Consider the following 15915-nt stretch of genomic DNA (forward strand, 5'->3'; position numbering starts at 1 on the left):
GAATCTCTGTACTATGTTATAGCACATAAATTTCAAAGTATATGTAGGCTACTTCCTGCAATAATGTTAGGTGTTGTATTTATAGGAACATCTTTAGTGATCGTATCTTTCAGATATATGGGCTATTGGTTTGATTTTATGTTATTCGCATGCAGCGCATTGCAAGTGGGAATCATTTGTTATTTGCGAGATGTGAACACGTGGATGTTGCTACGTATGCAGGGCCGGAACGCTAGGCGCGGTCGAATTCAGCTGCCCATGAAACTAATTCAATCTGTTCCTGTCGCACGAGCAAATTGCTTTGTGTGAAATATATTCATGAGGCCCGTACGTTTAGAAAACTGTAAGTTTTAATTTGTTGCTTAATATAAAAAGAGACGAAACGAAGAGGAAAGCAGAAAATAGGTAAGATTGGAGAAAGCTGGGTTTGCAGTGAAACACCTGCCCTTGGGCAGAACACTAAATGATATGAAATGAATATAAAAAAAAGTTTTTAAAGTACTACAGTAAAGACTGACCTCTCCAGCGACAACAAAACGAAACTTCAACGTGCTTATAATTTGTGTGTACGTTTTGTAAGATGTGTTCGTAAATATGATCATATTGTCCCATCCCTGGAAGCAATAGGTTGGCTTAAACTAGATAAGAAAAGAAATTTACATTCACTTCTCTTTCTCTTCGAAATCTTGAACTCTTCTGTTCCTTCGTACCTGTCGTCTCGCTTCACTTACCTTTCCTCCCACCACAATCTGAACACACGCTCTCGCCATGAAACAATAATAACAATACCATCCCATCGCACCTCCTCATACTCATCCTCTTTCACAATAACCCTGCCAAGACTGGAATTCGCTACCTGCTAGCATCAGGGACTGTCGAAATAAAATTGAATTCAAACGCAAACTTACCAGGCACTTGGTCAGTAATTGATTTCTTGTAAATAGTTTCCTTAATCTATTACAAAATATTTCAATATCCAGTAATTTCATCACTATACAATTTTGTTATTCTAGGTTTAATTTGTAATTCTGTAAATATAAAATATTATTTGTTTTTCTATGATAAATTATTTAGCTTTAATTATTCAAGTAATCTTTTCACATTTTGATTTTTATTGTAATTGTAATTCTAAATTTAATACTAATTGTAATTTTATTTGTAAATTGTAATTGTAAATATAATACTAATTGTAATTTTATTCTTCATATTATAGTTGGAATCTCCTGGTAGAGGGGCAGAGAAGGCCTGACGGCCTTATCTCTACCAGGTTAAATAAATAAATAAATAAATACTACTATAAATACTACTACTGCTACTACAATCAATTATTATCTTTTCCATATTCATTACCTTTTCTAAGGTGAAACATCTGTGATTTTGTGTTTTCATTATCTATGGATCGAGTTTATAAATCTGGTGTCTAATAAACAGAACTATTATTGATGAAGGAAGAGTGGAACGGAGAAAAATTCTCTCCGGCACCGGGATTTGAACCCGGGTTTTCAGCTCTACGTGCTGACGCTCTATCTACTAAGCCACACCGGATTCCCATTCCGATGTCGGATCGAATCCTCTCAGTTTAAGTTCCACCTCTTGGGTTCCCTCTAGTGACCTACCCTCATGCACTGCCTCATAGATGTATGACAGTGGCACAATGTCCACAAATGTGCAGAGGTGCACTCGTTAGGAGTGACTAAATTAACTATTATTGTTTTATTGTACGATGTGCAAAGAAATCTATTTCGATATGTTCGCAGAAATACAAGTTTTCAGCATCCATGATAGTGAAGAAGTTTCGGCATGCCGTCTGTCTGTCTACATGTCTACATACAGCGATTTCTCCTTAACTCTTGGTTAGATTTCCTTCACATTCAGAGTATATGAGTCAATTTAACCAGGTTCAAGCCTAGATCATATATGTAACAGATAACTCATCGCTATGTTAAAATCGGCAGCACATTAAAGAGAACAACCGCCAGGATCGCCACCCGTCCGCCATAAACGAACACGAGATGGCAGTATAGTCGCTAATGCAATTCAAATGGGAATAATGACGTGACTCCTTATGTAACAACTAGATGGCAGCGTAGTAAATCTGACAAAAGTTGTTAACCTCAAAGCCTATAAGGCCGACCTATCTGAGTATATATGATCTAGGGTTCAAGCAAGCTGCACTTTCTTGGCACAAGACCGTCTTTAATTTGAACACAGTGATGTAACTAACGAAAGTACTCACATAAACCGCACACAAAATACAAAAAAAAAAAAAATCACGCACTTGACACTCGGACTGATGCGCGCCAAATGAGAAAAGGTGAAACAGAGGAAAAATGGATACGGAGGAATTAGAGTAAGATAGATAGGTCCATGCTGAATCTTTCGTACACTACTTTTAACACTTGAATATAAATAATTGATTAAATGGCGATCTTAGTCGTGTTAATTACACAAACAAATAAATACAACCACACAGGCGTATATAAACTCACATGCAATAGTTGCGACAGTTTCTACATTGGACAGACAGGCAGATCATTCCAAACTCGATACAAAGAACACATTAAAGCAACAACCAATAACCAGAGTACACAATACATCTACATATGCCGAACACATAACTAATGCTAACCACACATACACTAACATAAATACAGACATGGAAATCCTACACATACAACCCAAAAACCAAAAACTCAACACACTGGAACAATATGAAATATACAGACACACTAAAACACACCCCAGTCAAATTCTCAACACACAGATCAATTTCAGAACACACACACTATTTGATACAACTCTTCATCAAACGAACGCACCCACACAACAGGCAGCGAAGTTGAGATAGCGCCGAGATCTAGTAGGCTCTGAGGATGGTGTCGAATAGCACCAAAACAGCTGTAAGCCGCAAATGCTTACATAATTAACACGAGTAAGATTGCCATTTAATCAATTATTTAAGATAGATAGGGTTGTTTGAGAATGCTTCTTGTTGAGCGGTAGTTCAATGGAACAAAAGTAGGGACTGATTATTTTGGATTTTCCACAGCTGCAAGGAATTTCCAGCCATAGAGTACAGACAATCAAAAACGTTTTGTATTGAACCAATAAATCCAGAATATATTTTTTAATGAAATATGCAAATCTGGGTGTTTGCAACAAAATCCTGAAAATATGCTACAATATGCATAATAGTTTACAGTATTATAGGCCTATGGACCTATACACTGTTGCTGGCTGCTTGGAGGCTCTAGGTAACCAAACGCAGGACTCTTAGTAATCACTCTCTATACTGAAGGGATGGATTAAGATTAACGTCAGTAAAAGATTCGTTACTATAAACTTCAGGATCCTTGAAACGAACTAAGAAGGTAAAACTAAAAGTAACTACGTATATATGAGGTAGATTAGGTGTTAAGAAGCATAATAGTTGGCTAATTCTTAAGCCAACAAAACCAGTACAGTCAATTCTGGATGTAGTGAACTCGGTTATAGTGAAGATTCGGCTATATTGAAGCTAAATCGTTGGTCCCGACCCGCATACATTAAAAAGTACATTAATATTTCCGTTTATAGTGAACCTTGCATTCTAACAAATTCTTATTTGAAGTCAGACCTTCTTGTTTAAAATTGAAAGAATGTGTTGAGAACAACATTCTAAGTTTCTTACTCCTTTAGCCAAAGGACAAAGGTAGGATTAGTGATTCCTAGACATTGAGCTGTAGACTACTGTAAATCCAGACAACGTGTGACGACCTTGCCTCACTCCACCGTCGAAGGGTTGCCATTCTGTTCTCAGGCACACTACTCTACTGTTATTTCTAATGCTCCACTGTCAAAGGGTTGCCTTTTGTTCTTAGAAACATTTCCATTATGACGGATAGCATCGAAACAACGGAAAATGAAATTGTCTTCTTTTATTAAAAGGGGACGGACATTATGTCCAGAGCATAAAAGAAGGCAAGATTTCGATGGATTTCAAACTCCATCAACCTCTCTCAGTATCCATTAAGTGACCCGGGAAATTCCAAAGCTGAGTATGCAGTCACACCATAACAGAATTTGTCACTTCTACCTGATTTAGTGTTCCAACAGTGAATGTACTAAATAAAAGTGTCGAAGCCTGAAGTGTTTTCTTTGGAAGATAAGGAGATTATTATAAGTGATATTGAACGTGGTCTTTCGCAAGCGCACGTGGGTCGACAGTATAGTTTTAACAGGTCATTTAAGTCTAGGGGAGAGACACTTCGGATATAGTGAACGAAATATACAAATCCGCAGAGGTTCACTGTGTCCGGGGTTGACTATATTAAGTTAATTTATTAATAATACTAATAATAATAATAATACTTACTTACTTAATGGTTTTTAAGGAACCCGAAGGTTCATTGCCGCCCTCACATAAGCCCGCCATAGGTCCCTATCCTGAGCAAGGTCAATCCTGTCTCTATCACCATATCTCACCTCCCTCAAATCCATTTTAATATTATCTTCCCATCTACGTCTCGGTCTCCCCAAAGATCTTTTTCCCTCCGGCCTCCCAACTAACACTCTATATGCATTTCTGGATTCGCCCATACGTGCTACATGCCCTGCCCATCTCAAACGTCTGGATGTAATGTTCCCAATTATGTCAGGTGAAGAATACAATGCGTACAGTTCTGTATTGTGTAACTTTCTCCATTCTCCTGTAACTTCATCCCTCTTAGCCCCAAATACTTTCCTAAGCACCTTATTCTCAAACACCCTTAATCTCTGTTCCTCTCTCAAAGTGAGAGTCCAAGTTTCACTACCATAAAGAACAACCGGTAATATAACTGTTTTATAAATTCTAACTTACAGATTTTTCGACAGCAGACTGAATGATAAAAGCTTCTCAACCGAATAATAACAGGCATTTTCTTTATTTATTCTGTGTTTAATTTCCTCCCGAGTATCATTTATATTTGTTACTGTTGCTGCCAAGTATTTGAATTTTTCCACCTCTTCAAAGGATAAATTTCCAATTTTTATATTTCCATTTCGTACAATGTTCTCATCACGAGACATAATCATATACTTTGTCTTTTCGGGATTTACTTCCAAACCTATCTCTTTATTTGCTTCAAGTAAAATTCCCGAATTTTCCCTAATCATTTGTGAATTTTCTCCTAACATATTCACGTCATCCGCATAGACAAGAAGCTGATGTAACCCGTTCAATTCCAAACCCTCTCTGAATAATAATAATAATAATAATAATAATAATAATAATAATAATAATAATAATAATAATAATGGCATGGCTTAATAGACAACCCTGATCTTCTACAGCTAATTAGTTTCAATATTGGTAAATCAAATTTGAGAAAGCGATCTCTCTTTTATTTACAGACAAAAAAAACACTATCTCATAAAATGTCTCCACTTTTATTAATGCTTCGAACTTACAATCATCTATCAAATAAACAGGATTTAGATTTTTCGTTATCGTACAATATGTACAAGAAAAAGTTTTGTAAAGCATTACTTGAAACACATGTTCTGTGTTGGTGAGTTTTTTTAATAAATTAATTGAGCCTATTGGGCCTGCTGTGCAGTGCTGTATATTGAATTTATTAACATGGTATTGTATTTGCTCTGCAATTTGCCAATTATAGCTACGTCTACATTTTGCATTTTTGGCTATAATGTCTGTACTTGGCTCTTTTTTATTTGTTTTTATTTGGTGTTTTCCATTTATATCTGTATCTGTCTTTTTATTTAGGTGGTATCTATTTGTTTTTTTCCCTTCTCTTTTCCATTTTTAATTTGTAATTACACTTGTATCTGTTTTACCTCTTTTTTCGTGTTGTATGCAATATGTTTTTTTTAATCCTTACTGTCTATTGTAATTGGGGCTTTGTCCTGGACATAAATAATAATAATAATAATAATAATAATAATAATAATAATAATAATAACAATCCTCCGTTTTGCTGTTGACTTTCCGTTACAGCACGAGAGGTCGGGGTCATATATTGATTGAGACATAAACTGGACTGTCGCTAGGACCTATGGGGAGACGCAATGGTCTCCGAAGCGATCAGTGCCCGCAGAGGGAGCCCACGCGAGGCAGAAGCGCATACATCAACCTCCGGGAGCCATGAGATCAGGACGTAATTGCACGTGTCAGTCGGTCTGTAATAACGGCAGCAGGCAGCAGTAGTTCCCTTCTGACTGGGATAAATACTCCCTGCAGCCCCCAGACATTTGCGTTCCGCAGCGAGACAGTAATTGGACGAAGAAGACTACTTGATGAAGGTTAATGCAGTCTGTCATATTTTGCGACTACCACCAGAAGGAAGGGAATCCTTTTTCTAAGACACTTTTGCGAATAAGAATGCTACGGAAGTATGTAAGAAACTCATTGCGTTTCGAATATTGGCTCTATCTTGGCTTTCAGGTGACCAAATGTATAAAAAGGGTGTCCTACTCGTGGGAGTCGTTACAAATTGAAGAGTTCGCGGGAAAAACGATGAATGTCACATTTTTCTGTTAAGGATTAGATAATGATCTAATTGAGTCTATAACTGCAAGATGTAGTGCTGTTTCTATAGAAAATAAAGGAAAGGATTACTGTATTCGTGGTGATAATTCTCAATTTTTAACATTTTTCATAAGAACAACATTAAATTTCGTAGTGATCCATTCAATTAGATAATGACATCAACCTTAACAAAACTGTGACATTCATCGTTTTTCCCGCCAACTCTTCAATTGATAAATCACGTGACTGAGACAAGTAGGTATAACCTTCGAAAGCGACGTGAGTTTCTACAAACTTCACTATTGTGTAGGCCAGTAATGTCAAAGCAAGCGCATTTTTCTGACCTTGACGTCGTGCGCGGGCATTAAGCGCTAGGTATGCTAGGAGGAATAAGCAGCCTGTTGGATTAAGAAAACAGTGGTGCTCAAACTTCAAATGGAACGTGAAATTTTATGTCGTTAATATTTATATGGCTTCTTTCCGTTTGTTATTTTCTATATTGTCTGTAAAACAAAAGTACTAACACCTATTTCTTAGCCTAATATTGCAGTTGCATTTTAAACGTTAATAATATAATAAAGACTAAAGAAGGAATATTAACACAAATTCCACAATAACTACAACTATTCTGTACTAAGTTAATTAAACATATCATTCACAAAGAAAGTGTTATCCCAAAGAAATACACTGAATATGACATGATAAGTTGAAATTGATATTGATGGTATCTTTAGCCTTATAAAAGTAATCAAAGTAATATTATAGTACAAAGCAAAGTTGTCTAGGTATATGTTTTAACTGTAACTAATATTACATAATAAAACTCTTACCGCATTATGCTTTTAGGTGATATTGGTGCGCAACTTTCTGTTATCAGAATATTAAATTATCTCGAAATCTTCTGAAGCTATAGAGCTGACGTTTTACCAATACATAGGCACATATCTTTTGTTTGTGAGTAACAGTATTTGCTTTGTTAATTCATTTCCTTACAAACATTTTCCATGCGAATATTTTCAAACATTTTAATACACTATCTTCAGTAATACGTATTTACGATATATTAGATTTACGAAAACATTCTTTTAGTACCTGTAAGGCTACTAAACAAATATATCTGAAAATTCCACTTTTCTGTAAAAAAGTTGAGAAAATATTCCTTTTGAATGAAAAAGCAAACTTGTGAAAAATGAACATTAAAATTAAAACTTGCATTCTTATAATGTACTTATACTTCTCAGACAAATCTAAAAATTAACAGTTTTAATAAGTTCTCTTCCCTTTATCCATTGAATCAGTGCTCGCCATCCCTGTATATAGCTCGACTAAGCGGCATATACTACCTCACTCGTCTGTCTCTTTTCTTTCCGCTGTAAAGCGCTCAGGCTCTCCTAGGCTCTAAAGCGCGCTCTTGCTCCTATGGGTATCAGTTGACATCACTGGTGTAGGCTATGTCGTGTCGGAACATTTTTGCACATATGTCAGTGTTACATAACCAATCAGCGTCATTCACTCGTTGGTTTTATTGCCTGTGAAGTTGTAATTTTTATGTTCTGGATTGTACTCAGAGATTAATTAAATTTTATTAAAGGTATCTCAACACTAGTAATTAAATTTCGCCACGGAAAGTGAATGTATCAGATGTCAGGGTCTTCACAGACAGATCAGACAGTTGACCTTCTCTGTATATTTCTTATGTCAGCTAGAAAAAAACTATGGATATCACATACTCATCTTTGCCAGAATACGGAAATGTGTGTGTTTGTTAATTCCTACCCACTTTACTTGCGTAATTCCATTTTCAAATTGCACATCACTTTGGCGGGCCACGTTATGCATGATGTGTATGTGTGAAAAATTATGTCATATACTAGGCTGTGTGTATGTGTAAGTGTTCATGAAAGCGTAGTGTAGGATGATGATTAGGGACCGGATTTTTATGTAATATCAAGGTGTGAAATATGTGCATATTTATGTAAGAAAAATAAGCTGAATATGTACCAAAATATGTAAAATCATGAAAATATTTAATTTCAATATCTGGCAGGTATAGCATAGGTAAGACTATCCAGTTCTGATTTCGTAGAGCACCCGACTTTTTTACCGCACACTTGACACATTACTATTTTTCCATTTGTAGTGAAAGCTTCGTCCATTGCAATCCATTATTTTATTTTTATCGTTAGGGTTGAAGATACAGGGGCCATTTTAGTTAGTTAAAAGCAGTAGATAAACTCACTTGCACTTTATAGGTAAGGTATTGTAAGTACTAAAAATAGAGAACTGAGTGAAATGAATGGCACAACAGTACTGCAAGCACTGTTTCGCTTTACTGGATTAGGAGAAAATAAGAGGAGATGTGGGACACATGCATTTTAGCTGCTCCCGTAAGAAACAAGTACCTACTAAAATCTCAAACTATAGGCATTTACAAACTGTTGTTTGAAAAGTGACATTCCTGTCTCATTCAGAAGAGTAGGATTATTCCAGCCGAGAACCATACTTTCTAATTGCTCGGAAAATCTCATTTCTGTATAGGTGTACTAAATTTAAAATAAAGAGCTTAAGCAATAGTGGTACTTGTCACACCTAAAAAGGCTTTTATTCATTTTTACTTCTCTGAAAGGAAAAAAAAAAAAAGACTTCTGCTGTATTTCAAATTGTAAACTTCCCCAGCAGAAGTTTCCCCCCCCCCCCTTTCAGAGAATTAAAAATGAATAAAACCCCTAAATATGTAGATTTATGTAATACCAAGCCATAATATTGTAAATTTTATTTCGCTCAACAATAGGATTTTATTCTTCCAACAATAATTCCTTTCTACAATTCGCCTTAAACGCTCTCGTCAACAATTGGATTTTCACTCAACACAGTATTCGTTATAGCACTCCACCGACGACAATGACAATTTACTTGGACTATTACGAACAACAATGAACTGTTAATCTCAACTAATATTTACAAAGCACTATTTACAAATCAGAACTATCAGTTCTCAATTCACAGTTCTTCTATCTCAGTCACTCGAGTTCACAGTATCTCGAACCACAGACCTTCAGAGACAGTTCACTGTACTCGAACTCAGGTCCCTCCAACTGCGGTCCACTGCACTCGAACTCAGGTCCCTCCAACTGCGGTCCACTGCACTCGAACTCAGGCCTTCGGATGCTGATACAGTTGCGGACGCACACTCGAGTCGAACTCCGGTACACAAGACTGGCTTGCTTGCTCTGGCTTTCTCACTGACTGGCTGACTAATCAACTGAAAACTGAAAACTGCTGTCGTTCCTTCGCGTCCTTAATTTATAACCACAGCGACGTAGCCTCGAAAGTTCCACGCGTCTCTAGAGATGGCACTCCAGAAAAATCCAGAGCCCTCTCCTCTCTACCAGCACCAGATGCGAGCGCACTTTCTCTCCACTCTCTCGCCGCGTTGGCCCTTTCCCCTCTCCGCCGCGCGCCATCCCAAAGTGCTCCGCGCGATCTTCTCTCTTGCGGGACGCTGGTCGTGAGTTCGAATCTCACGTCGCTGTCACAATATGTAATGTGAGGTAAATATATAAAAAATATGTAGTATCACATTTTAATATATTAATGGTAATTACAAGATTCGCAAAGATTAGTTATTTATATAAGTTTAGGTTGAAGGGACTATAGTATGTAATTACATAAAAATCCGGTCCCTAATGATGATGAAGGTGATTCCTACTTTTAAATTTCAAATTTCACTTCTATTGTCAAATACGCCATTTTAAAAGGGAGGAAAAACCCTGTCCGTTAATGAATGGATGAATGAATGAATAAATAAATAATTCGATCCGTCTGTTTCAGGGATAGCGCCAGAAACGTACCATTTAATGAATTGAAGTTTAGTTAATTTTACACCGTATTGTGAAGATTCTGTGCTATTACTGAGTGTATTAGAAAACAAATCTGTTGTTTGCGGCGTATTTTTAATTTGTTTATACACGCTTTAACAGCTTAGGTCATGTTTCGTGTGTAGGATCTTGAGATATATAATTTAAGGAATATCAATAATATAATGAAAGGGATTAAAAGTGAATACAGGGAATTTATTAAAAATTACAATAAAAACAGAATCACAACAGTAATTCACGGGTCTATTGATAAATTATAATCTAAACACCCTACACACCCGATAGGACCTAAAATGTTAAAGCGTTTGTAAACAAACAACAACACAAACATTTCGGACAATTCCACGGCAACAGGAATTCCAGTAATTCCAGAAAAACAACAGATTTTGTTTCTAGTACACACAGTTATAGCACATTATCTTCACAATACGGTCTAATATCTATTAAACTTTAATCGATGAAATAGTTTCTGACTCTATCTCAAAAACGAATGGAACATATATATTGGTATGGTTTATCATCCTCTTTAAAATAATGCGTCTGGAGATAGAGGGTTCATTTTAAATCAAGGTAAGACTCCACGGAAAATCATGAACATTTTTACAAATTTTTTTTAGCTATTTCACTTATTCAGAATTTATATTTTCATAACCCAAATGGATTCAGCTCAATTCTGATTACAAATACTCGTATGTTTACACTTTTTAAATTAAAGCTGCAAGGGGGCGTGGAATTTAAAGAGCTGTCAAAATTGTTTTTCATCGAAGAATTCTTTTTTAAAATTTCTGATTACAAATCTAGTAACTTTTTGTTGGCTCCCTGAAGTTACTAGATAAATGTAGCGGAGGAGAATATTAATTTACATAAATATTCATTTTATTTTCAAATCTATTTTTCTGTGTTCATTTTTGTTGATTCAACACCAACTTTCTTACGCAAAATATTAATCAATCTGGATGAAATTTTTGCTGCAAGTATTTATGAGGTAGCTGCATGTTTCTATGCATTTATTTTGTGAGAAATACTGCTAGTTTATATAAAAATATTAATAAAATAAACTAGCAACATTTCTCACAAAATAAATGCATAGAAACATGCAGCTACCTCATAAATACTTGCAGTAAAAATTTCATCCAGATTGATTAATATTTGGCATGAGAAAGTTGGTGTTGAATCAACAAAAATGAACACAGAAAAATATATTTGAAAATGAAATTAATATTTATGTAAATTAATATTCTCTCCGCTAAATTCATCTAGTAACTTCAGGGAGCCAACAAAATTTACTAGATTTGTAACCAGACATTTTAAAAAAGAATTCTTCGATGAAAAACAATTTTGACAGCTCTTTAAAATCCACGCCCCCTTCCAGCCTTAATTTAAAAAGTGTAAACATACGAGTATTTGTAATCAGAATTGAGCTGAATCCACTTTGGGTTATGAAAATATAAATTCTGAATAAGTGAAATAGCTAAAAAAATTTGGAAAAAATGTTCATGATTTTCAGTGGAATCTTCCCTTAAAAAGTGAAAGTGGTGGGTGAAGGGATGGAATAAAAAATTCGATCAACGGTGGTTTTGAACTTCTCGAAAATTAAATCGACCAGTTTTTCTTCGAAATTGTGTCCTCCATACATGCAAAATTATTCGAAGTAGGAAGTATTGAAATGAACATACTGGATATAAACTGAACATGTTTTTAATGTTTGTTATACTTTCGTCTTCAGATAGGTCATCCAGGTTAATTTAGCTATTTGTAACGAGGAGTGTACTATTGTAAGTTTCAGTTCGCCTGAAGATGAAGGTTGGTCCAACCGAAAGTTTCCACCAACAATGGAAAATGCCCAAGATACTGCTACTCTGAAAAATCCATATTTGTATTTCGTTTTCCCCGTTTGAAACGATGCAAGCAATGCGTTTTATAACTAACAGGATTTATAAATGTTGTGCACTCCAGTTTCAGTTATTTATTAGTTTTATCAGAGAAGACAGCCTGACATGAGATGTCTGTAACGCGAACGTTTGTATTAGCTGCACGGGTAAGAATTATGCACACCACATAGTGTTTCTCTAACTAGAATCATTTATCACGTTGAACAGGGCTTGTACGCTTGAAATTCACGGTATAGTGTTGCAACAGAGAGACTTTCAAGTATTCTACCGCATTCTTTAGGCCTTCAACATGTTAATAAAAGCATCAGAATCAATATTCATACAGGATCAACCGTAAGTAATGTCATTAATTTCAGGTTAATCTTTGAGATATTTTTTTTTAAGTTTAATAAAATTTTTCTCGTTTTTGCTTTCTTTTCGAGATAAAAATTGTTTTATATGAAACATTTCATAGCGTGTTTTGGGAAAGCCGTTGACTTGATTCCCAATATGCTCAGTCAATTTAAGGAACAGTGTATTATGGTAGTAAATTATTGAAAGAATTTTAGTTTCGTTCTTTAAATGTGCAGAAATTTTATCGGAATAAATGTAACTTTCGATTCTGAAAAGGAATTTTAAAATGTTACATTTGTTAGATTAAATTTTTGCATATTAAAAGGACAGAACTAAAATTCTTTCAGTCGTTTATTATCATTTATTATGTCAACTTGGCTGAGGATATTGGGAATTAAATCAATGGCGTTCCCAAAACACGCTATGAAAAGTTGCATATAAAACCATTTTTATCTCGGAAAGGAAGCAAAAACAAGCAAAATTGTATTAAACTTTTTGTTTTGAAATATGTCAAAGAGTAACCACCTAAAATTAATGGAATTACTTACGGTTCACCCTATATATTTTTTATCACACATCGACATAATAAACTGTGCGGTTTCTTAGTGATGCTCGTCTGTTTCTCTACTATTTATTACTTGACAGAGGGAGATTGTTATCATGTAAGTAAAGATATTATACATTATCTTATGATGTTCACCTTCAGATGAAGGTCAGTTTTCGAATAATTTACTCGCACAAACGTATAGCGTGGCGGCAAATAAAGAATTCTAAAAAATAAACAAAATAGTTGATAGAACGAATTGGAGGATAATGTAATAGTGTGAAAATCTGTCATATGTCGTTTTTAATCAAACGTCTCTAACGTTACTCCCCACAAATAAGATTCTTAGCATATATGAAAACTTCATAAGTTTTGCCCCTTTTCTGGCTTTTTCCTTCTAAATGGTCTACGTTTTATGTTTGGGACGAGAGGTCAATAGTCTTGAATTTGAATTTCACATACTTGAGCTCTGCTAATGTTTGCAATTTCGTGTAATTCTTAAATTTTTCCATTTCGTTTGGAATCTTTATTAGGCCTATGTGCTGACAAAACAAAATTAAATGTAACTTACATAAATTTACTTTATATCCTATAATGTTAAGAATGTTTTCTTTTAAAAATACAGAATTTAAGACATTAGCAACTCCGCCAAAGATGTGCTAAGTTATCTCATCGTGCCAGTCCCAAGTCTGGATAGAGGAGGAGGGTAAATAGCGTTGGGGATTATTTCGTATTGAGTAGGTATAATACTTAAACATCAAGAAATGCCTAAGTTAGTAGTTTTATTACAAGTGCAACCAGCATGCCCTGCCGTTATATGATTAGATGAGTGTGAATATACGGCGCCTTAAAATGAAAGTAGAGGAGAAAATTGAGAGAAAATAGGGGGAAAATACAGGGGAAAGTAGAGGAGAAAATAGAGGGAAAATAGACGAAGAATAGAGGAGAAAATAGAGGTAAGATATAGGGCAAAAATAGAGGAGAAATTGACAGAAAATAGAGGAGAAATAGACAGAAATTTGATAGAAAATAGAGGGAGAAATTGAGAATAAAGTAGAGGGAAAATGGAGAAAATAGAGAAGAAAAAGGGGAAAATAGAGGAAAAAGAGGAGAAAATGGAGGGAAATAGAGGAGTAAATAGCGGGAAAATTGATAGAAAATAAAGGGGAAAATTGAGAATAAAGTAGAGGGAAAATGGAGAAAATAGAGAAGAAAATGGGGAAAATAGAGGAAAAAGAGGAGGGAATGGAGGGAAATAGAGGAGTAAATAGAGGGAAAATGGAGGGAAAATTGATAGAAAATAGAGGGGGAAATAGAGAAGAAAATAGGGGAAAATAGAGGAAATGGAGGGAAATAGAGGAGTAAATAGAGGGAAAATTGATAGAAAATAGGGGGAAATTGAGAGTAAAGTAGAGTGAAATGGAGAACATAGAGAAGAAAATAGGGGAAAATAGAGGAAGAAGAGGAGAAAATGGAGGGAAATATAGAGGAGTAAACAGAGAAAAAATAGAGGAGCAAATATAGGGAAAAATAGAGGAGAAAATTGACAGAAAATAGAAATGAAATAGAAGAGAAAATAGAGAGAAAATTGATAGAAAATAGAGGGGAAAATTGAGAATAAAGTAGAGGGAAAGTGGAGAAAATATAGAAGAAAATAGGGGAAAATAGAGAAAAAAAAGAGGAGAAAATAGAGGAGAAAATGGAGGGTAAATAGAGGAAAAATAGAGGAGAAAGTAGAGGGAAAATACAGAGGAAAATAGAGGAGAAAATTGACAGAAAATAGAGAGAAAATTGACAGAAATAGAGGAAAATTGAGAATAAAATAGAGGGAAAAATGGAGAAAATAGAGAAGAAACTAGGGGAAAATAGAGGAGAACATAGAGGATAAAATAGAAAGAAAATAGAGGGAAAATGAAGAGAAACTAGTGGGTAAAAAGGGGAGAAAATGGTGGGAAAGTAGAGGAGAAAATAGAGAAGGAAATGGAGGGGAAGTAGTGGAGAAAATACACAGAAAATAAATGGAAAATAGAAGAGCAAATAGAGAGAAAATAGAGAGTCTCCTCGTCTAAAGTATGGCAACTTTAAGAGAAGAGTTCCTGATCCTCTTAATTTGCACACTCATAGAATATACGATGTTTAAGAATCCCTGCCTTAAATCAGCAGGTGTTAGATATTAGAAATTGAAAGCGCCGGAGATACAGGCTATGAACGGAGACAAATCATCAGGGAGGAAAAAGGCTGGAAAAACATATAGAATCAGAAGAAGAAGAAGAAGAAGAAAACAAGATTACTAGTATTATTAATGATAAGAAGTTACTTTTCCTCACATACATTCGTTATATGGAACTATTTTTCTGATCCGATTGAGCAGGCGTGCTCCGTTTAGTATGTTTAGAGTATCGTCAACGGTATTTCAAGTGAAAAAAATTATTGATCCATTCTTCGTAAAGGTGTTACCTATATTAGTAATCGTCGTTGATTCTTTGCTTTAGGTTGCATACAGATAATTCCTTTCTTATTTATAGATTTAAAATAGATCTCTGTGCATCAAGCGAGCGATCTTAGGAATTTACTTTAACAATTTTGTATGCCAGTGTTTGTTCGCGGTATGACATATTTGGGTAAATATGTTTCCTTGTCTTACTTCCTATTGTTCGTTCTGCACATTTTGTACCTCTCGTAATTTATGATTTGGATCAGCGCATTATTTTATCTGAAACAGTTTCAAGAGTCACTGAAATATGTCGGACGTACTTTGAA

The sequence above is a fragment of the Periplaneta americana genome, chromosome 16, assembly GCF_040183065.1.
Source record: "Periplaneta americana isolate PAMFEO1 chromosome 16, P.americana_PAMFEO1_priV1, whole genome shotgun sequence".
Lineage (NCBI taxonomy): Eukaryota > Metazoa > Arthropoda > Insecta > Blattodea > Blattidae > Periplaneta > Periplaneta americana.